The sequence below is a fragment of the Arachis hypogaea genome, chromosome 5 (genome assembly GCF_003086295.3).
Source record: "Arachis hypogaea cultivar Tifrunner chromosome 5, arahy.Tifrunner.gnm2.J5K5, whole genome shotgun sequence".
NCBI classification, from domain to species: domain Eukaryota; kingdom Viridiplantae; phylum Streptophyta; class Magnoliopsida; order Fabales; family Fabaceae; genus Arachis; species Arachis hypogaea.
This window is the reverse complement of record NC_092040.1, coordinates 81126049-81150493: the sequence shown is the minus strand read 5'-3', so window position 1 is coordinate 81150493 and position 24445 is coordinate 81126049. Positions and strand designations below refer to the sequence as shown.

Here is a 24445-nt window from a genome sequence, read left to right as displayed (position 1 = left end):
TGTTGAATTTTCCCAAGCGTAATAATAAAAGGTTGTTATTCTACTTGGTCATCCCTTATATAACAAGGGAAAGTCAAGTAACTAACCAACTAACCCTATCGCTCGCGTCCTAATCCTTTCCTAAGAAAGAATTAGAGTCAGAGACTAGAGAGTCAGCCAACAACTCCCAATTAAGATTAACACTTTAGTAATTCAACTCCAGGTTCTCCTCTTAATCAACTCCCAATCAAGTTGAGAAACTACTCCATTAACATGAATATAACTTTCATAGAATTAAGAAGGGAATAAAAGGAAGATATAATAAATAATAACAAAAAATTAACTAAAAGTAAAAATGATTCTTTGCATTAATAAATTCTAAAAATAATCCAATTGTAACTCTGAACAATAATTAAGGATATAGAAGAGTAAGGGACAAAGAAAACAAACTACAATAATGGAGACTTCAATGGAGGTGATGACTCTTCTCAATATCCAAAGCAAAAGCAATAAAACTCTAATAAAAACTATGAATGAGAAGAAAACCTAGAGGAAGTAGTGAAATTCTCTCTCCAGATTCAATACTAAAACTAAAAACTATGCGTAATGAGAATGTGTCCTGAGTCTCTACTGTTCCCTGGCTCTAGTCTGTGTTTCTGGGCCAAAAATTGGGTCTAAAACTGGCTCAAAATTGCCCCCAGCATTTTTCTACAACTGTTGTACGTCACGCATGTCACGCGTGCGCGTCATTTGTCAAAACTCATTGTCACGTGATGCCAGGGCATCTAGGCCAGTTTCATTGACCTTTTCTTTACTATTTTAGGGTAGTTTCATGCATACTCTTAGAGAATAAGACAAGTTTTGGATGAAAACACACTCACACCTTGATTCAAGCAACTATTGTGATTTTCACATGATTTTATGAGGTTTTTGCAAACATTGAATGACAAATTGATGATGCATAATCTCATAACTTTGAATAGAGCTTTGATGAACTTTATTTGCTTGATTTCAGGACAAAGGAACCAAGCAAGAACCACGTTAGTAGCCACGTTAACCTAGTTAACGTGACCACTAACGTGGAATAGGGAAGAACTTGCAACGTTAATGAGAAAATTGCTCACCAATAACGCATGCGAAGCCATCATAAGCCCACGTTAATTGCCACGTTAACTAGGGTAACGTGGTAGTTAACATGGAGGAGAAGAAAGCTACAACGTTAGTGGTAAACGTGAACACCACTAACACTCCAAGATTTGGTAATGAGCCACGTTAAGAGTCACATTAACTTATTTAACGTGAACTCTAACGTGGAAGAGAGGAACAATGCCAACGTTAGTGACACTCAACTTTGTCACTAACGTTGGATCAAACTAGCATTGCACAATGATGAGCGGATAATTTATACGCTTTTTGGCATTGTTTTTAGTATGTTTTTAGTATGTTTTAGTTAGTTTTTAGTATACTTTTATTAGTTTTTAGTTAAAATTCACTTTTCTGGACTTTACTATGAGTTTGTGTATTTTTCTGTGATTTCAGGTATTTTTTGGCTGAAATTGAGGGACCTGAGCAAAAATCTGATTCAGAGGCTGAGAAGGACTGCAGATGCTGTTGGATTCTGACCTTTCTGCACTCGAAGTGGATTTTCTGGAGCTACAGAAGCTCAATTGGCAAGCTCTCAATTGCGTTGGAAAGTAGACATCCTGGGCTTTCCAGCAATATATAATAGTCCATACTTTGCCCGAGATTTGATGGCCCAAACCGGCGTTCAAAACTTGTGGTACTCTGAGTAGGATTCAATGATTGAATGACTGTGATGAGCTTCAAAGTCCTGAAGGCTGGGCGTTAGTGACAGACGCAAAAGAATCACTGGATTCTATTCCAACCTGATTGAGAACTGACAGATGATTAGCCGTGCCGTGAAAGGGTGCGTAGAAAATTTTCACTGAGAGGATGGGAGGTAGCCACTGACAATGGTGAAACCCTACATACAACTTGCCATGGAAAGGAGTAAGAAGGATTGGATGAAGACAGTAGGAAAGCAGAGAGACGGAAGGGACAAAGCATCTCCATACGCTGAAATTCTTACCAATGAATTACATAAGTATCTCTATCTTTATCTTTATATTTTATTCATAAATCATCTATAACCATTTGAATCTACCTGACTGAGATTTACAAGATGACCATAGCTTGCTTCATTCCAACAATCTCCATGGGATCGACCCTTACTCGCGTAAGGTTTATTACTTGGATGACCCAGTGCACTTGCTGGTTAGTTGTGCGAAGTTGTGATAAAGAGTTGAGATTACAATTGTGCGTACCATGTTGATGGCGCCATTGATGATCACAATTTCGTGCACCAAGTTTTTGGCGCCGTTGCCGGGGAATTAAATGTCCTAACTACAGTTTCGCATTTGTTCCCTGCAATAACAGTGCCAAGTTTTGATCCGGCAACAACACCAAGTTTTTGGCGCCGTTGCCGGGGATTGTTCGAGTTTGGACAACTGACGGTTCATCTTGTTGCTTAGATTAGGTATTTTTCTTCAGAGTTCTTAAGAATGAATTCTAGTGTTTCAAGGTGATGTTTTTATCATCACCAAAGCTGATTGATTTTCATCAATTTAGCTCTTGAATGCAATGTCCTGCTGAAGCTTGGCTAGCCATGTCTAATTCCTTTAGACTAAAGCTTTAGACTAACATTGCATGATTCCTGGAATTCTCATTAAGAATTTTGATATCTTTATTTTCTTTTCCACTTAATTTTCGAAAAAACCAAAAAAATTACAAAATCATAAAAAAAAACCAAAAATATTTTATGTTTCTTATTGAGACACTAGTCTCATTTTAAGTTTGGTATCAATTGCATGTTTCTGTTCTTCTTGCATTTATCACGTGTCTTCAGTGATCTTCAAGTTGTTCTTGATGATTTACTTGCTCTGATTTTTAAATTCTCTTGTCTTGAGTGTTTTGTTGTTTCTCATATGCATTCTCAACTTGTTAGTGTCAATAGTATACAAACTTATAAGTTTGGTATCTTGCATGCATTGTTTATTTGATTTCAGTTGCATTTTGATTATTCCTCATTATTAAAAATCCAAAAAATTTTTAATTTGTGTCTTTTCAAGTCAATAATACAGAGAATTGAAGATTCAGAACATACTGCAGAGGAATTACACAGAAAAAGCTGGGCGTTCAAAATGCCCTGTGAAGAAGGAAAACTGGCGTTTAAACGCCAGGCAGGATGCCTGGCTGGGCGTTTAACGCCCAAAAGGGGTGAGTTTTGGGCGTTAAACGCCAGAATGGATACCATTCTGGGTGTTTAACGCCAGGATGGCACAAGAGGGAAGATTTTGTTTTTAATTCAAAATTTTTTCAAGTTTTCAAAATTTTTTTCAAAATCAAATCTTTTCAAATCAAATCTTTTCAATCAAATCTTTTTCAAAATCAATTTCTTTCCAATTTCAAAAATACTTGCTAACAATTAATGATTTGATTCAACATTTCAAGTATGTTGCCTTTTCTGTTGAGAAAGGTTTAATGTTCGAATCATATCTTTTCTTGTTAGCCAAGTCATTGATTTTAAAAATCAAATCTTTTCAAATTGTTTTTCAAATCATATCTTCTCAATCACATCTTTTTAAAACCATAACTTTTCAATCATATCTTTTTAATCACACCTTTTTCAAAAAAAGTTTTCAATCATATCTTTTTGATTTCTAATTTCAAAATCTTTTTCAAAAATCACTTGATTTCTTTTCCACTCTTAGTTTTCGAAAATCAATTAGTATTTTTCAAAATGTTTTTAAAATCTTTCTAATTTATTTTCAAAAAATTTCTTCCCCTCTTCTCACATCCTTCTATTTATGGACTAACACTACTCCTCAATGCACAATTCGAACTCCATCTTTCCTTGATAAGTTCGAATTTTCTACCTCTTCCTTCTATTTTTCTTTTCCTCTGACACCTCAAGGAATCTCTATACTGTGACATAGAGGATTCCATATTTTCTTGTTCTTTTCTCTTTCATATGAGCAGGAGCAAAGACAAAAGCATTCTTGTTGAGGCTGACCCTGAACCTGAAAGGACCTTGAAGCGAAAGCTAAGAGAAGCTAAAGCACAATTCTCTGTAGAGGACCTAACAAAAATCCTCAAAGAAGAAGACATGGCAGCCGAAAACAACAACAATGCCAACAATGCAAGGAAGGTGTTGGGTGACTTTACTGCACCTACTCCCAACTTCTATGGGAGAAGCATCTCTATCCCTGCCATTGGAGCAAACAACTTTGAGCTTAAGCCTCAATTAGTTTCTCTAATGCAACAGAATTGCAAGTTTCATGGACTTCCATTGGAAGATCCTCATCAGTTTCTAGCTGAGTTCTTACAAATCTGTGACACTGTCAAAACCAATAGGGTTGACCCTGAGGTCTACAGACTTATGCTATTCCCTTTTGCTGTAAGAGACAGAGCTAGGATATGGTTGGACTCACAACCTAAAGAAAGCCTGAACTCTTGGGAAAAGCTAGTCAATGCCTTCTTGGCAAAGTTCTTTCCACCTTAAAAATTGAGTAAGCTTAGAGTGGAAGTCCAAACCTTCAGACAAAAGGAAGGTGAATCCCTCTATGAAGCTTGGGAAAGATACAAGCAATTGATCAGAAAGTGTCCTTCTGACATGCTTTCTGAATGGAGCATCATAGGTATCTTCTATGATGGTCTGTTTGAACTGTCCAATATGTCATTGGATAGTTCTGCTGGAGGCTCTCTTCATCTGAAGAAGATGCCTACAGAAGCTCAAGAACTGATTGAAATGGTTGCAAATAACCAATTCATGTACACTTCTGAAAGGAATCCTGTGAACAATGGGACGAATCAGAAGAAAGAAGTTCTTGAGATTGATACTCTGAATGCCATATTGGCTCAGAACAAAATATTGACTCAGCAAGTCAATATGATTTCTCAAAGTCTGTCTGGAATGCAAGCTGCACCAGGCAGTACTAAGGACGCTTCATCTGAAGAAGAAGCTTATGATCCTGAAAACCCTTCAATGGAAGAGGTGAATTACATGGGAGAATCCTATGGAAACACCTATAATCCTTCATGGAGAAATCATCCAAATCTTTCATGGAAGGATCAATAGAGACCTCAACAAGGTTTCAACAACAATAATGGTGGAAGAAACAGGTTTAGCAATGGCAAGCCTTTTCCATCATCTTCTCAGCAACAGACAGAGAATTCTAAGCAGAGCCACTCTGACTTAGCAACCATGGTCTCTGATCTAATCAAAACCACTCAAAGTTTCATGACTGAAAAAAGGTCCTCCATTAAAAACTTGGAGGCACAAGTGGGTCAGCTGAGTAAGAAAATTACTGAACTCCCTCCTATCACTCTTCCAAGCAATACAGAAGAAAATCCAAAAGGAGAGTGCAAGGCCATTAACATGACCTACATGTCCGAATTTGGAGAGGAGGAAGAGGCAGTGAGCGCCACTGAGGAAGACCTCAATGGACGTTCACTGGCCTCCAATGAGTTCCCTAATGAGGAACCATGGGAATCTGACGCTCACATTGAGACCATAGAGATTCCATTGGATTTACTTCTGCCATTCTTGAGCTCTGATGAGTATTCTTCCTCTGAAGTGGATGAAGATGTCACTGAAGAGCAAGTTGCCAAGTACCTTGGAGCAATCATGAAGCTAAATGACAAGTTATTTGGTAATAAGACTTTGGAGGATGAACCCCCTTTGCTCACCAAAGAGCTGGATAACTTGACTAGGCAGAGATTACCTCAAAAGAGACAGGACCCTGGGAAGTTCTCAATACCTTGTACAGTAGGCACCATGACCTTCAAGAAGGCTCTGTGTGACCTAGGTCAAGCATAAATCTCATGCCCCTCTCTATAATGGAGAAGCTAGGGATATTTGAGGTGCAAGCTGCAAAAATCTCACTAGAGATGGCATACAATTCAAGAAAACAAGCTTATGGACTTGTAGAAGATGTTCTGGTAAAAGTTGAAGACCATTACATCCCTGTTGATTTCATAGTCCTAGAGACTGGGAAGTGCATGGATGAATCCATCATCCTTGGCAGACCCTTCCTAGCCACAGCAAAGACTGTGATTGATGTTGACAGAGGAGAATTGATCATTCAAGTGAATAAAGAATCCCTTATGTTTAAGGCTCAAGGATATCCCTCTGTAACCATGAAGAGGAAGCATGAAGACCTTCTCTCAAAACAGAGCCAAACAGAGCCCCCACAGTCAAACTCTAAGTTTGGTGTTGGGAGGCCACAACCAACTTCTAAGTTTGGTGTTGAACCCCCACATTCAAACTCTAAGTTTGGTGTTGGGAGGTTCCAACATTGCTATGAGCATATGTGAGGCTCCATGAGAGCCCACTGTCAAGCTACTGACATTAAAGAAGCGCTTGTTGGGTGGCAACCCAATGTTATATTTATCTATTTTTCCTTTGTTAATTTATGTTTTCTGTAGGTTGATGATCATGGGAAGTCACAAAATCAATTGAAAAAGAAAAAATAGAATGAAAAATAGAAAGAAAAATAGCACACCCTGGAGGAAGACCTTGCTGGCGTTTAAACGCCAGTAAGGGCAGCAAATGGTCGTTTAACGCCCAGTCTGGCACCATTCTGGGCGTTTAACGCCAGAAAGGGGCACCAGACTGGCGTTAAACGCCAGGAAAGGGCAAGAAGTTGGCGTTAAACGCCAGAAATGGGCACCAGCCCGGCGTTTAACGCCAGAATTGGCATAGAGAGCATTTTTGCTCGCCAGTTGGTGCAGGGATGACTTTTCCTTGACACCTCAGGATCTGTGGACCCCACAGGATCCCCACCTACCCCACCACTTTCTCTCTTCTTCACCCATTCACCAATCACCTCAACACCTCTTCCCCCAAAAACCCCTCACCTATCAAATCCCATATTTCTCTTCACTACTCACATCCATCCTTCATAAAACCCCACCTACCTCACCATTCAAATTCAAACCACTTTCCCTCCCAAACCCACCCTCACATAGCCGAACCTTACCCCTCTCTCCACTCCTATATAAACCCATCTTTACTCCATCATTTTCACACAACCTAAACACTACGTCTTCCCCTTAGCCGAACCACAAAGCCTCCTCCATCTCCTTCATTTCTTCTTCTTCTACTCTCTTCTTTCTTCTTTTCCTCGAGGACGAGCAAACCTTTTAAGTTTGGTGTGGTAAAAGCATTGTTTTTTTATTTTTCCATAACCATTTATGGCATTCAAGGCCGGAGAAACCTCTAGAAAGAGGAAAGGGAAGGCAAAAGCTTCCACCTCCGAGTCGTGGGAGATGGAGAGATTCATCTCAAGGGTGCATCAAGACCATTTCTATGAAGTTGTGGCCATGAAGAAGGTGATCCCCGAGGTCCCTTTCAAACTCAAAAAGAGTGAATACCCGGAGATCCGACATTAGATCCGAAGAAGAGGTTGGGAAGTTCTTACCAACCCCATTCAACAAGTCGGAATCTTAATGGTTCAAGAGTTCTATGCTAATGCATGGATCACCAAGAACCATGATCAAAGTGTGAACCCGGACCCAAAGGATTGGCTTACAATGGTTCGGGGGAAATACTTGGATTTTAGTCCAAAAAATGTAAGGTTGGCATTCAACTTGCCCATGATGCAAGGAGATGAACACCCTTACACTAGAAGGGTCAACTTTGATAAAAGGTTGGACAAAGTCCTCATAGACATTTGTGAAGAGGGCGCTCAATGGAAGAGAGATTCAAGAGGAAAGCCGGTTCAACTGAGAAGGCATGACCTCAAGCCCGTGGCTAGATGATGGTTGGAGTTTATCCAACGCTCAATCATTCCGACTAGCAACCGGTCCGAAGTTACTATAGACAAGGCTATCATGATTCATAGCATCATGATTGGAGAGGAAGTAGAAGTTCATGAGGTTATATCCCAAGAACTTTATAAGGTGGCGGACAAGTCCTCTACCTTGGCAAGGTTAGCCTTTCCTCATCTCATTTGTCACCTCTGTTATTCAGTTGGAGTTGACATAGAGGGAGACACCCTCATTGATGAGGACAAGCCCATCACTAAGAAAAGGATGGAGCAAACAAGAGACCCCTCTCATCATGAAATCCCTGAGATGCCTCAAAGGATGCACTTTCCTCCACAAACTATTGGGAGCAAATCAATACCTCCCTAGGAGAATTGAGTTCCAACATGGGACAACTAAGGGTGGAGCACCAAGAACATTCCATCCTCCTCCATGAAATCAGAGAAGATCAAAGAATCATGAGAGAGGAGCAACAAAGGCAAGGAAGAGACATTGAGGAGCTCAAGCACTCCATAAGATCTTCAAGAGAAAGAACAAGCCGCCATCACTAAGGTGGACCCGTTCTTTAATCTCCTTGTTCTTTATTTTTCTGTTTTTCGAAAAATCATGCTTATGTCTATCTATGTTTGTGTCTTATGATCATTAGTGTCTTAGTGTCTATGCCTTAAAGTTATGAATGTCCTATGAATCCATCACCTTTCCTAAATGAAAAATGTTCTTAATTGAAAAAGAGAAGAATTGAATGAATTTTAAATTTTATAACAGATTAATTATTTTGATGTGGTGGCAATATTTTGGTTTCTGAATGTATGCTTGAACAGTGCATAAATCTTTTGAATTTGTTGTTCATGAATGTTGGCTCTTGAAAGAATGATGAAAAAGGAGACATGTTACTGAGGATCTGAAAAATCATAAAAATGATTCTTGAAGCAAGAAAAAGCAGTGAATACGAAAAAAAAAGAAAGAGAGAGAAAAATGAAAAAAAAAAGAGAGAGAAAAGAAAAAAATAAAGTTATGATCCAAAGCAAAAAGAGTGTGCTTAAGAACCTTGGACAACTCTAATTGGGGACTCTAGCAAAGCTGGGTCACAATCTGAAAAGGTTCACCCAGTTATGTGTTTGTGGCATGTATGTATCCGGTGGTAATACTGGAATCAATAACACTATCTGGATTCTGAGTTCCTATAGAAGCCAATCATTCTGAATTTCAAAGGATAGAGTGAGATGCCAAAACTATTCAGAGGCAAAAAGCTAAAGCCCCGCTCATCTAATTAATACTGATCTTCATAGATGTTTTTGGAGTTCATTTCATATTCTCTTCTTTTTATCTTATTTGATTTTCAGTTGCTTGGGGACAAGCAACAATTTAAGTTTGGTGTTGTGATGAGCGAATAATTTATACACTTTTTGGCATTGTTTTTAGTATGTTTTCAGTATGTTTTAGTTAGTTTTTAGTATACTTTTATTATTTTTTAGTTAAAATTCACTTTTCTGGACTTTACTATGAGTTTGTGTGTTTTTCTGTGATTTTAGGTATTTTCTGGCTGAAATTGAGGGACCTGAGCAAAAATCTGATTCAGAGGCTGAAAAGGACTGCAGATGCTATTGGATTCTGACCTCCCAGCACTCGAAATGGATTTTCTAGAGCTACAGAAGTTCAATTGGCGCGCTCTCAACTGCGTTTGAAAGTAGACATCCTGGGCTTTCCAGCAATATATAATAGTTCATACTTTGCCCGAGATTTGATGGCCCAAACCGGCGTTCTAAATCAGCTCAAAATTGCCCGGCGTTAAACGCCGGAACTGGCACAAGAATGGGAGTTAAACGCCCAAACTGGCACAAAAGCTGGCATTTAACTCCAAGAGAAGTCTCTACACGAAAATGCTTCAATGCTCAGCCCAAGCACACACCAAGTGGGCTCGAAAGTGGATTTTTATGTCATTTACTCATCCTTGTAAACCCTAGGCTACTAGTTCTCTACAAATTGGACCTTTTACTATTGTATTCTCATCTTGGTAGCTATCTTTAGTCTTATGCTATCTTAGATCATGGGGGCTGGCCTCACAGCCATGCCTAGACCTTGTTCTTATGTATTTTCAACGGTGGAGTTTCTACACACCATAGACTAAGGTGTGGAGCTCTGCTGTATCTCGAGTATTAATGCAATTACTATTGTTCTTCTATTCAATTCATCCTATTCTTGTTCTAAGATATTCATTCACACCCAAGAACATGATGAATGTGATGATTATGTAACGCTCATCATCATTCTCACTTATGAACGCATACCTGACAACCACTTCCGTTCTACAAGCAAACAAGGCTTGAATGTTTATCTCTTGGATTCTTTAATCGGAATCTTCGTGGTATAAGCTAGAATTGATGGCAGCATTCAAGAGAATTCGGAAGGTCTAAACCTTGTCTGTGGTATTCTGAGTAGGATTCAATGATTGAATGACTGTGACAAGCTTCAAACTCCTGAAGGCTGGGCGTTAGTGACAGACGCAAAAGAATCACTGGATTCTATTTCAACCTGATTGAGAACCGACAGATGATTAGCCGTGCCGTGACAGGGTGCGTAGAACATTTTCACTGAGAGGATGGGAGGTAGCCACTGACAACGGTGAAACCCTACATACAGCATGCCATGGAAAGGAGTAAGAAGGATTGGATGAAGACAGTAGGAAAGCAGAGAGACGGAAGGGACAAAGCATCTCCATACGCTTGTCTGAAATTCTTACCAATGAATTACATAAGTATCTCTATCTTTATCTTTATGTTTTATTCATAAATCATCTATAACCATTTGAATCTACCTGACTGAGATTTACAAGATGACCATAGCTTGCTTCATACCAACAATCTCCGTGGGATCGACCCTTACTCGCGTAAGGTTTATTACTTGGACGACCCAGTGCACTTGCTGGTTAGTTGTGCGAAGTTGTGATAAAGAGTTGAGATTACAATTGTGCGTACCATGTTGATGGCGCCATTGATGATCATAATTTCGTGCACCACCCACGTTAGTGGTCACGTTAAGACCACTAACGTGAAAGTTAACGTGGAGCTAGGATTGATGAGCCAACGTTAGTGACACTCACCTTTGTCACTAACGTTGGAGATGGCATTCACTACCACGTTAGTGGCCATGTTAACTTAGTTAATGTGAACTCTAACGTGGAGAGTAGGGGCACTTGGAGTGTTAGTGACAAAAGTGAGTATCTCTAACGTAGGGACAAGGGGCACTAGGCAACGTTATTGGGAAAGGTGAGTCCCAATAACGCTTGTGAAGGTTTTTCAGGCAAAGGTAGTGGTCACGTTAGTGCCACTAACGATGGAGTTAACGTGGGTTATATGGGGTTGGAACGTTAGTGAAAAAGGTAATTGCCACTAACGTTCTCAAACCCACAATGTCACTTAACGTTAACTTCACTAACACCATGCCTAATTCATACTTTTCTGCAAGCTGAGCCCACTAAAGATTGTAACTGCTTCAACTCAAGATCTAAGACCCACATCCAAGACTTGAAGAACTCACTAGAAGATCAAGAGAAGTAGTATATATAGGAGTAGTTTTGAACTATAGAGGAGCTTTTGGCACTTTGGAGAACTGCCCTCGATCTATTTACTTTTCTGCACATTTAGCTAAGGACGTATTCTTTTCTGCCATTTTCCATTTCTAGAGCTATGAACAATTAAACCCCTTTCATTGGGTTAGGGAGTTCTGTTGTAATTTGATGGATCAATTATAGTTTTCATTCTCTTCTTCTTTTATCTCTTTTGATATACTAGAAAGCTTTCGATCTTAATTCAATTGGTTAGTTGTCTTGGAAAGAAACTCTCCATAATTGGATCTCCTCTGAGCCTTGGAAAAGGGATGAGAAGATCATGCTAGAAATGCTTTCTCATGTTGGACCAAATTGGTGTCTGGGCGGATATAGTGAGATGTAATCCTTCCAACACTTTGATTTGGAAATACATGTGGTATAATTCGTGACCACACTTCATCTCTTTCCATGAGCAATTAAATCAAGGAATTGGGCAATTGTTCAAGCTTAGAGAGATTGGGTTGCCAAGGAATTGGAACCCAATCACTTAAGATTGCCAAGGAGATCAATAGATTCTTTGATTGAGGAAGAGATGAAAATGAATTTGATCCGGAGAATACAACATCACCTGAGCCCAATGAATTCCCCATTTCTGATCTTACCCATTCTCTTTATTTTCTGCCATTTATTTACATGCTCATTTCCCCAATTCCCCATCTAAGATTCTGCACTTTATTTTCTGCTATTTACTTTCTCGCCATTTAATTTTTTGTAACTTTCAAACTACATTCCGTTTAGCTCAACTAGCATACTTTTCCAGCTAAAGTTGCTTGATCAATCAATCCCTGTGGGATTCGACCTCACTCTATTGTGAGTTTTTACTTGACGATAATTTGGTATAATTGTCGAAAGAAAATTTGTTGAGAGACAAGTTTTCATGCATCATCATGCATATGTGTCAGTCACCCGTACGCATCCCTTGTATTCTGCGCTAATCACGCGTACGCGTCAGGTGCGCGTGCGCGTCGCTATGGAATGCTGCAGATCACGCGCACGCGCAAGCCATGCATGCGCGTCGAGTCTCGCTAGTCAGCTTCATTATTTCTTTGTATTCCTCCCATTTTTGCAAGCTTCCTTTCCATTCTCCCAGCCATTCTTGCCCTATAGAGCCTGAAAACACTGAACACACTGATCATGACATCGAATAGTATAGAGAGGGATTATAATCCAATAATTTAAGTACTTAAAAAGCAGTTTTTCAATCATAGTATTATATCAGGAAGGCAAATGTATAACATGCTAATTACATGGATAAATATGGGAAGAATCTGATAAAAACCACTCAATTGAGCACAAGATAAACCATAAAATAGCGGTTTATCAACCTCCCCACACTTACACATTTGCATGTCCTCATGCTAAGCTCAAGGAAATAAAAAAGAATGAATAAAGACAATAGGACTCATGTAATGCAATGCAACCTATACATATGAATGCAACTATATGATGAAATATCTATGCCTACTTGGTTAAGAAAATAAACAAGTCCTCCAAGACAAACAGAAATCAAATTCCACTAATCCAAATCACACAATAAGAGACGAGTAAACTTGTAAGGCGATAGCTCATGAAAGTCGGGAACATAGAGTCAAGCTCAAACCCTCACTAGGAGCGTATATGCACTCTAGTCACTCAGGTGTATAGGGTATTTCACTCTAGTCTCCTCCATTCATGCTTTCTAGAACCTTGTTCTTCATCTAACCAATCAAAAAATATCTAATGCACACATTCAAACATCATGAGGTCTTTCTAAAGGTTGTAATGTGGCTTAGGTAAGGGTGAAGGTACATGTATGGCCAAGTGAGCTGAAAATTGAATCCTTGATTATCCTAAGTTCTCACTTAACACAAATACACACACTCCCTATGCTTCTAAAATCATGCCTAAATACCCATAATCTCACTTTATTTCACCTCATATGCATTGATCTTTTTATTAAACTTATCATTGGGGTGCTTCCATTCCCCTAAAATTAAATTGAGACATAAGATTTTTTTTTTGAGAGGGAGCATTATAACATCAATGCAATTGGTTTTTATAATTTCACATGAGTAGCATTTAGACTTTTAATATTTATTAACCAAGCAATACACATCCTTATTAACCCAAGTCCCCATAGTTTCTCACACCTAATTGACACACAATCTCTATCTTAAGCTAACCAAAGATTTAATTGGGGTAATTACTTGTTTTTTCACTTAAGGTTAGTGATGTGGTAATATAAAGAACACAAGGGATATATAGGCTCAAAAGTGGCAAACAAGGGTAATTAGAATGGTAGGCCATTTAGGATAATGAGTTAATAACAAATGACGGCATCAATCATACATATGCATGCATACATGATGAGTTGAATTCACTATCCTTTCCCAATAATATTGATGAATCCGCTTTTGGCAAGCGCACCAAAATTATCGTCAAGTATTAACCCATAGTGGAGTGGGATCGTATCCACAGAGATTGGTAGATTTGAGCAATTTTAATCAATTAGTGAATTAGTCAAGCTCAACAGAATAGGTTGTAAGTACAGAATTATAAATGGCAGAAACATAAATGGCAAAGGAATAAAAGAAAGCAATAAAATGCAGAAATGGAAATAAAAGGAATGTAAAGGGGAATGGAATTTTGCATAATGTAAGTAAAGCTATAAAAGAATGGGAGAGATAAGAATGGGGAAATTCATTGAGATCAGGAGATATTGTCTCTTTGGATTAAATCCAACTCATATCCTCTTCAATCATGTAACTCATTGACCTCTTGGCAATCATGATTGATTGAGCCCCAATTACTTGGTGAATCAGTCTCTCAGATCTTGATCAATAGCCAATTCCTTAGTCTAATTGCTCATGAAGAGAGATATGCTTGGTCCCTAATTATACCACACATCATCATAGGTCCAGGTAGAGGGAGGATTGTATGTCACCATATCCAAACACCAAAATCCAGATTCTACTCAAGTGTGAGAAGGGATTTCTAAGAATGAAAATCCATTTTGCATTCAATCTCTTTTTCAAGTTAATTGAACAGTAAGAATGAAAATCGAAGTTCCTTCCAGCAAATCAAAGAGAAGATGAAGAGAAGAAGAAATTCACTATCATTAATCCATCAAGAACAATAGAGCTCAGAGAGAAAGTACAAAAGATGGAAGAGATGAAGTGTGAAAACTAAAAAGTGAAATCCCAAAACTAAACTCTGTGACTTGCTGATCCCTTTTCCAATACTTCCAATGGTATTTATACTACTCCTAGATCTAGAAAATAAAAGAAAATTACAAAAGTAAATAGAAAATTACAATTTAGAGGGAAAAGAAACTCAACAAATGTGATCTTCCAGCTGGCATGTGACTGGCACTTCTCTGGTGTGTCACGCTCCTTCTGTTTCTGATTTGGCGTGCCACACCTCTCCATTCAAATGGCACGCCGTCCTCTGTTTCACCCCTAGCGTGCCACGCCTTCGAGCCTAAGTGGCACGCCCAGGACATTTTAAATGGCAAAGTAACCTGGCGTGCCACGCCTTCGAGCCAAAGTGGCACGCCCAAGGCATATTAAATGGCAAAGTAACCTGGCGTGCCACGCCTTCGAGCCAAAGTGGCACGGCTAAGGTCACTTCCTTTATCTCTATGCTTCTGGAGATTTGTACCAGCGTGGCACGCCCAGGGTCTGGCGTGCCACACCCTTCTTAAAGCTTTACTCTCTTGCCGGCATGCCACGCCTCGTCATCAAAGTGGCACGCCTGAGTTCATTGGCTCCTCTTCTTCTACTCTGGAAAATACTACCAGCGTGCAACGCCATGAGAGTGGCGTGTCACGCCCTTCATTTGCTTCATCTTCTTGCCAGCGTGCCACGCCTCATCTCCCAAGTGGCACGCTTGAGTCCACTGGCCCTTTAATTCCTCCTCTGGAAAACACTACCAGCGTGCCACGCCATGAGACTGGCGTGTCACGCCCTTCATTTACCATGGTCCCAGAGGTTGGCGTGCCACGCCTGGATGTTCAAGTGGCACGCCAAAGTGAGATGATTGAGCTGGCGTGCCACACCTTCGATACAAAGTGGCACGCCCAGCTTTATTTGGCCTCCCTAGGTGCTGGCGTGCCACGCCTCATCACTCAAGTGGCACGCCTTAGTGGGACTTCTTGAGCTGGCGTGCCACGCCTTCGATACCAAATGGCACGCCCAGCTTTTGCATTGTCTCCTTGTTTACTGGCGTGCCACGCCTTGTTGCTCAAGTGGCACGCCCATTAAATTGTGGGTCTTATAGGCTTGGCGTGCCACGCCTTGGTCCTCAAGTGGCATGCCCAATTGAACTCTGGGGCTGGCGTGCCACGCCTTTGACACAAAGTGGCACGCCATAATGATGGTTCTTTTAGTAACGAATTGGCGTGCCACGCCCTGCTTCTAGTGTGCCACGTCCTTTTGATGGTCTTCATTTTTACTCTCTGGAATGTTGTACCAGCGTGCCACGCCCAGCTTCTGGTGTGCCATGCCAATACATCTTTGTGGCGTCTGTTCCAAGTGGCACGCCTGCGTCACACGCTCCACTTATTTTGTTGTTTTCTTTCCCATTTTTGATGTCTTCTCCACTTGAAATCCAGCACAAACTCATTTCAAAGTAATGTACTATGATATTCATCAATTAAGGCATGAATTGCAATGATCAAATGAGATTATGCCTCTTTTATGGACCTTTTTATGCAAGAAAAAGGGTAGATGTTGTAAGTCATCACAACACCAAACTTAAGCATTGCTTGTCCCAAGCAAATCAATGTGAGTGGTCTTTTTGGTGAATTGAAACTTGACCTTGAATGGATGCAATATAACTAGGAATTGGACTAAGTGCTCAACACATGCATGAGTGCTTTGAATATCACAAAGAGCTCCTAGATCCTTAAGGGTTTTTCCAAGTATGTGTCTTAGGGGTCCGTTTCATTGATTGTCACCTTGAAGTAGTAAGGGTTAACTCTTTTTTTTTTCTCTTTTGTGCTTCTTTTATGTTTATTGACCACGACTCTAACTGTTTTGTCTCAAGACAACCCTTTAGTTAGTCTTTCAATCAACACTCCCAAGCCAGTTGACTTTAGGGTGTTAGGTGTTTCAACACCCCTGAGAATTTACTTGCATATGCCTCTTCTTGACACATCTTCACCACAAGCATCTACTAGGGGTTCTAACTCTTTTTGAGTTTTTTAATGTTTCTCTTCCCTCCCTAGTAGTTGATGCTCAGAGCCTTGGGTCTTTGTTGCTTACTACTTCTTGGTTCTATAGATATTCAAGGAACACCCCTCAACTTCTACTTGTCATGCCTTCTAGGACTAGTTACTTTTCATGACTCATTTTTTTCTTTTCACTTCATTCAAGGTTCTTCACTTAGTCTTTTGTTCCTTAGTTCTTTTGAATAAGCTTTCTTGGTCTTAGTCTCATTTACTCTTGTTCTTACACACTCACAAAAACTCTTATGGAGACAAACTCTACTTTATTGATGAAAATAAAGACTACAGTTATCATTGCATTTTCTTTCTTGCATATCAAAGGACTCACAAAAGACTTCAAGAAAAATAAAACATAAACTATCCTAACATTATCAATTATTCTCAAACATAAAGTAAACAGATAAAAACTTAAACAAATTTCAGAAATTTGGGAAATGTCAACAATGGAACTCAATAATCTTATGCAGCTTCTTTAGTTCATTGGCCCCTTGCCTTTGTCCTTCTTCTTGGAGGGGGAAGAGTCATCTCCACCCTTTTTGGAGGATCCTTCTTGTGATTTCTTATCCTTGGGCTTCTAGAAACCCAGCCTCACCATATAATCTCTTTCATCCTCCTTATGCTTAGCTAGGATCTCCTCTTGTCTAGCACTCAATTCTTCTAGCCCTTGCATGAAAGTTGGGTATCCGGGGTTGATGGCAGCCACAGTATTACACAAGTGATTCAGCTTCGCTTGTGTGTTGATACCATATTGTCTCCTTGAAATGGTCTGGGCATCATAGAGATGCCTGAACTCAGCAAGGTTCCTCTGCTACCATTTGTTTTGCTCCACCACCTTGTTAAGTGCACTTCGCACCTTACCCCAATCGAACTCCTCTTGCTGCTCCTTCCTTGCTTGCTCAAAACTTCCTTGGAGGTTGTGTATTTTCTCATTCACTTGGTTCCATTGCTCCCTTTGGCTACTTTGAAATTAGTTGATATCTTCCCTCAATTGATGCAGATCTCCCTTTATTTGGTGCACGTCTCCTTGCAGCTGCTTCCAGTTCATTCCTTCAGGAAATTGTTGGTATTGTTGGTATGGTGGGGGTTGAAGTGCCAGAAATTGTGGTTGCTCCGCTGCCTCCTCTTCCTCTCGTTGTTGTGGTTGTGGCACATGAGCATGAGCTCTATGCCCTCTAGCCCTTTGAACTGGATTGACGGCCAACACCTTGGCCATCTTCTTGGCAGTTATAGGCTTATCTTGCTTCACCAACAACTCATCAATCACCTTCTCAACTCCAGCGTCATCACATAGCTCTTGTATGAGGCTAGGGAATGCCAATCTTGTTCTATCGTTAGTGCTTTTCAGTATCTTGTTGATATTGTTGGCAATCAACTCCCTAATATTCATGTCCTCTCCCTTCATTATACTGTATATAAGTATAGCCCTCTCCTTGGTCACCTCAGATGTGTTTGATGTAGGGATCAAAAATCTTCTCACAAAGTCTAACCACCCCCTAGCTTGGGGGCTCAAGTCCCTTCTCCTCAGCTGGTTGGATTTTCCATCTTTGTCATTGATCCACTGCACATTTAGTACATAGATTTTATTCAGGATTTCATCAAATCCTGGGTCTAGTTGCTTCATCCTCTCCTCATAAATCCGAGTGGAGTTGATCCTTTTCACCATCAGTACCCTTTCTATGTTAGAGGGACTATAGTCAATGGACTTCCCCCTCACATAGCTAATATACCCATAAGTTTGCTCTGGCTGTGGCATGGCATTGGCATAAAACTCCCTTACCACTCCTTCCACCACTTTCTTTGGTGGGTTGCAAAAGAGTGCCCAGCCCCTGTTGTTGATCTCAATGTTGATCTCAAGGTGCTCATTCCTTCCTAGTTGGAAGCCGACCTTTGGGATGATCTCCCTCTTACTCACCCAACCATAGAATTAGTTTTGGTTGAATGCTGAGAGAAATTTATACTCATTGAAGTTTGAGCTTGAGGAACCTGAGGTTGGTTCTTTGGTCTTTCTTTTCTTTGAGGTTGAGGATCTTGGTGGTGCCATTGGGTGGAGAGAGAGAGAGAGAGGGTGTTTGAGAGTTCTGAGATATTAATGGAGTATTGCAAAGAAACACAAGCAAAATAAAGTTTTGCCCCAACACCAAACTTAGCACTTGATTGTCCCAATCAAGTAGAAAGATAGAGAGAAAGAAGAACAAAAAAAGAGAAAAAAGTCTCTGTGAGTTTGTTTTGTGTATGGAATGGGTTCTGAAGTGGGAGGGAATGGGAAAGGTAGGGGATTTATAGGAGTGAAGGGTGTGGTTCAAATGGTGGGAAAAGAAGGTAATTCAATGTTTTCCACTTGGGGAGTGGCACCTAGCGTGGGAAGTGGCGCCAACCCTTATCCCACTGTGTCCTCTGAATATGTTGAGTTCCAAATTGTAAGTACACTTTGACCTCCTTGTTATCTATCAAGTGGGCCCCATTCAATCTCCTGAAAAAAAAGAAACCGAAAACCCCATCAGTAATGATAAAATGATCCTCCACATTCCTTTTCAATGCTAGTGAATGGAGTTGCAACTGATGGGTGTCCCTTGGGACACCAAACTTAATTCATTTGCATCTCAATAAATTGGGTTCATCACTGGGTTTTTAATGTGTTCATGGGGAAGAAGTAATTCCAATCCTTTCACATTCTTTGCTTCTAATCTCCCCTTAACACATTAAAATTCTCATTCAAGCCTCCACCAATGTATTAAATGCTTCCAATTTGAGTGGTATTGGGCTTGCTTATTGATTCTCGTATGGTAGTGGCCACACCAAACTTAATCTTTGAGCTTACTCTTTAAAATTTTAATTTATCCAAATGGTTGTAAGCCTAGATCAAGTTGGTGAGTGGCCACACTAAACTTAGCTTTTAAGCTAGTTCTTAGCCCAATCACTCATCATCATTAGTAAATGCTTTCATCCAGCTGCACTTCCAAAAATAGGAGACAATTTATCTCACAAAGCTATCTTAACTATCAAAACTGAAATTAACTTCCTAAGCTAATATTCACAATCTACTTCTAATAAAGCAATAAATCAAAAGGATATAATGTTTTGGGTTGCCTCCCAACTAGCGCTTCTTTATCGTCACTAGCTTGACGTTCTTCCTTTTTTAGTTGAGGTGGTAGCTCACTCTCTTTTCATCCAGTGAGTCCCCCAGGTAATGCTTGAGTCTATGGCCATTTGCAGTGAAGGTTCTCTGTGTTTTGTCCTCCATGAGCTCCACTTGACCATAGGGGTACACTTTGATAATGGTGAAGGGTCCAGACCATCTAGACTTAAGCTTCCCAGGGAAGAACCTAAGTCTAGAATTGTACAATAACACCTTTTGTCCTTCAGTGAACTCCCTCCTTGCTATCTTTTGATCATGCCATCTTTTTGTGTTATCTTTGTAGATCTTTGCATTTTTATATGCTTGGTTCCTAAATTTTTCCAGCTCGTTGAGTTGCCTCAGCCTCTTTTCTCCAGCAGCTCGCTCATCAAAGTTCAGTAGTTTTAGAGCCCAGAAGGCTCTATGCTCCAGTTCAACTGGCAAGTGGCAAGCCTTGCCAAATACTAGTTGGTATGGTGACATCCCAATGGAGGTCTTGAAGGCTGTCCTATAGGCCCATAAAGCATCGTCTAGCTTCTTAGACCAGTCCTTCATTGAGCTTCCAACAGTTTCTTCAAGAATCCTTTTTAGCTCCTTGTTGGAAATCTCTGCTTGCCCATTGGTCTGCGGATGATAAGGGGTTGCCACCTTGTGTTTGACTCCATATCTGAGAAGGAGTGTTTCCAATTATTTATTGCAGAAATGTGTCCCTCCATCACTAATGAGTGCTCTAGAAACTCCAAACTTGCTGAAAATGTTCTTTCTTAAGAAGCTCATTACAACCTTGTTGTCATTTGTGGTGGTGGCAATAGCCTCTACCCACTTTGACACATAATCTACAACCACAAGTATATAACTATTTGAGTAGGAGGATGGGAAAGGCCCCATGAAGTCAATCCCCATACATCGAATAGTTCTAGCTCCATTATAAATCTCTATGGCATCTCATTATTCCTGGGTAGATAGCCAGCCCTTTGGCATTCATCACACCTTGACACCAAGTCCTTTGTATCCTTGAAAATGCTTGGCCAGTAGAATCCACATTGGAGCACCTTGGCTGCTATTCTTTCTCCACTAAAATGGCCTCCATATGCAGATCCATGACATTGCCAAAGCTCCTCTTGTTCTTCTCCATGGGATATACACCTCCTCAAGATCCCATCAGCACACTTTTTGAACAAATATGGCTCATCCCAGATATATATTTGGCATCTTTGATGAGCTTTCTCCTCATTGTTTGTTGATGTTGGTTGGTAGTTCCCCAATGGCCTTGAAATTGGCTATGTCAGAAAACCAAGGGGTCTCTTGTATCATCATCAATTGCTCATCTGGGAAGCTTTCATTCACTGCAAGATGGTATGCTCCACTCCTATCCTTAATTTCGATGTCAAACTCTTGGAGTAGCAGGATCTATCTTATTAGCCTTGGCATGGATTCTTGTTTGGTAAGCAAGTATTTGAGTGTTGCATGATCAGTGAATACAATTGCTTTAGAACCAATGAGATATGATCTAAATTTATCAAAAGCAAAGACAATGGCAAGTAATTCCTTCTCTGTAGTGGTGTAGTTCCTTTGATTCTCATTAAGGACCTTGTTGGCATAATAAATGACATGCACAAATTTATCCTTCCTCTATCCTAAAACAGCACCCACAGCAAAGTCTGATGCATCACACATCAACTCAAAGGGTAGATCCCAACATGGTGGTGCTATGATAGGTGCAGAGTAAAGTTTGTTCTTAAACTCCTCAAAGGCTAACATGCATTCATTATAAAAAACGAAAGGCACATTAGAGACAAGTAGGTTGCTCAATGGCTTGGCAACCTTAGAAAAGTCTGTAATAAACCTCCTATAGAAATCAGCATGTCCCAAAAAGCTTCTAATTGCTTTGACATTGCAAGGTGGAGGTAACTTTTCAATCACCTCTACCTTTGTCCTGTCCACTTCTATGCCTTCTTTGAGATTTTATGACCAAGGACCACTCCTTCCGTAACCATGAAATGGCATTTTTCTGAGTTTAAAACAATGTTGGTCTCTTGGCATCTCTTTAGCACCAGGGCTAAATGATGCAAGCAATCAGAATATGTGTTACCAAATACAGAGAAGTCATCCATAAACACCTCAATAAACCTCTCAATCATGTTTGAAAATATGGAAAGCATGTACCTTTGGAATGTTGCAGGTGCATTGCACAGTCCAAAGGGTATCCTCCTGTAAGCAAAAACACCATATAGACAAGTAAATGAAGTTTTCTCCTGGTCCTTTGGGTCTACAACTATTTGGTTGTAACCCGAATAACCGTCAAGAAAGCAGTAGTATTCATGTCCAGCCAGCCTCTCAAGCATTTGGTCCATGAATGGTAGGGGAAAGTGGTCCTTCCTAGTGGCTTCATTGAGCTTTCTGTAGTCGATGCACATGCCCCAACCAGTCACTGTTCTTGTTGGTATCAGCTCATTTTCTCATTTGGTACAACAGTGATTCCTCCTTTCTTTGGGACTACTTGTACCGGGCTCACCCAAGGGTTGTCTGAGATGGGGTAGATCACCCCAGCTTGCCACAACTTCAACATTTCCTTTTGGACTACCTCATTTATGGTTGGATTCAACCTTTTTTGTTGTTGCCTTGAAGGCTTAGCACCCTCCTCAAGTAGGATCTTGTGCATACACATTGAAGGGCTGATCCCTTTTAAGTCTGTGAGTTTCCAGCCTATAGCATCCTTGTATTGTTTCAGCACTTGGATGAGCTCCTCTTCTTGCTCCTTACTCAAACTTGAGTTGATGATCACTGGGTAGGTGCTGTTGTCACCTAGATAGGCATATTTCAAGCTTAGAGGTAGGGTTTTTAGCTCTAGTTTTGGTGCCTCTTCTCCATTGTTGTCTTTGTGGTTTGTCATGATTGAACTTTCCATAGTTCCTTATGGTGGTTCTTCACGTGGTGCTTGTTGCTCCAATTCCATACTTTCTTCATATTGCTCTTCTTCCAAAACTCCTTGGACTATTTGTTCTATGGTGTCCACCATCATGCATTCTCCTATTGCTTTCTTGGTATAACTCATTGCCTTGAAGACATTGAAGACCATCTTTTCCTCATGTAATCTCAAGACTAGTTCTCCTTTTTGCAAATCAATGATGGCTCCAGCAGTAGCTAGGAATGGCCTTCCAAGGATAATTGAAGTGTTTGCCTCTTCTTGCATATCCAGCACAACAAAGTCAGCTGGGAAGATGAATTCCCCCACCTTCACCAATAAATCTTCCACCACTCCATGTGGAAACTTGAAAGTCCTATCAGCTAGTTGGAGTGCCATTCTTGTTGGTTTGGCTTCCTCAATTCTCATCCTTCTCATCATGTTCAAAGACATGAGATTGATGCTAGCCCCCAAGTCACATAAAGCCTTTTCAATAGTGATATCCCCTATGATGCAGGGGATTTGGAAACGCCCTGGGTCCTTCATTTTCTGGGGGAGTTTCTTTTGTATGATGGCACTACATTCCTCAATTAGGACTACAGTCTCCTTTTCTCCCCAGTTTCTTTTTCTTGTCATGAGCTCCTTCAGGAACTTTGCGTAGAAGGGCATTTGCTCTAATGCTTCAGCAAATGGTAAGTTGATTTGGAGCTTTTTGAAGATTTTCAAAAATCTAAAAAACTGGCTGTCCTTCCCATCCTTCTTTACCCTTTATGGGTATGGTACCTTTGGCACATAAGGATTCAAGATTGGCTTTGGTGAAGATAGGCTAGGGACCTATTCTTTCTTCCTATTTTCAGGCTTTTCTGCAGCTTCTTCTTTGTGGTTCTCCTTATTTTTGGTGGCTTCTTCTATCACTTTTCCACTTCTAAGTGTGATGGCCTTGCACTCCCCTCTTGGATTGGACATGGTGTTACTTGGAAATGTGTGTGTAGGCATTGGGATTTGCTTGGATAAGAACCCCACTTATGCTTCTAGCTTTGAGATTGCTGCACCTTGGTTCTTTAAATTTTACCTGTATTCTTCTTGGTTGGCATCTATCTTCTTTTTAGCTTAGGCTTGCCTTTCCAAGAGAGTAGAAATGGCCCATGTGAGCTGTGATGATAGCTGTGCTATTGCGGCCTCTACTCTCTCAAAGTTACCCTTGATTTCACACGGTTGTGAGGTTGGGGTTAGTGTGTCTTGATGGTGGTGTGTTTGCTGATTGGAAGGATATGATGTGTGAGGTGGATTATGGTAAGGTCTATTGTTATTTGACTGATGATTGGAGTTGTGATTCTGGTATTGATTGGCTTGGTATGGTTTGTTATGATCTTAGTTGTGATTTTGTTGGTTCCCCCACCCAAAATTTGGGTAGTTCTTCCATCCTGGGTTATATGTCTTGGAGTTAGGGTCATATGGTGGTCGAGAAGGGTTATGCACATAGTTTGCTTGCTCACATTCAACTTCTGGTTCATTTTCTTCCTGGGGTGGTGCTTGAGCTTGGACAACTGTAACTTGATTGTTTTCCATTTTCTTGGATAAGGCTGCCAATTGTGCTGCAATTGCCTTGTTTTATGCCAACATGGCATCTATAGAATTGAGTTCTAGCACCCCTTTCTTTTGGCCTCTTTCTGAGGCATAGAAGTAGTCATTCTCAACTTCAGTTTCAATGACATCTATGTCTTCCTCAATGGTCTTCTTCTTACAAAGTGAACCCCCTAAAGAGTGGTCCACAGCCTTCTTTGATTCATAGGTTATTCCTTCATA

The 24445-nt window shown here is 40.3% G+C and overlaps 1 non-coding gene across 1 annotated transcript; it reads right to left on the bottom strand.

Moving 5' to 3' along the window:
- Positions 1-4549: 4549 nt before the first annotated feature.
- On the bottom strand, positions 4550-4657 carry LOC112805066 (small nucleolar RNA R71). The gene has a single exon (XR_003203678.1). It is a non-coding gene; the product is annotated as a small nucleolar RNA R71 (small nucleolar RNA).
- Between the last annotated feature and the right edge of the window lie 19788 nt (positions 4658-24445).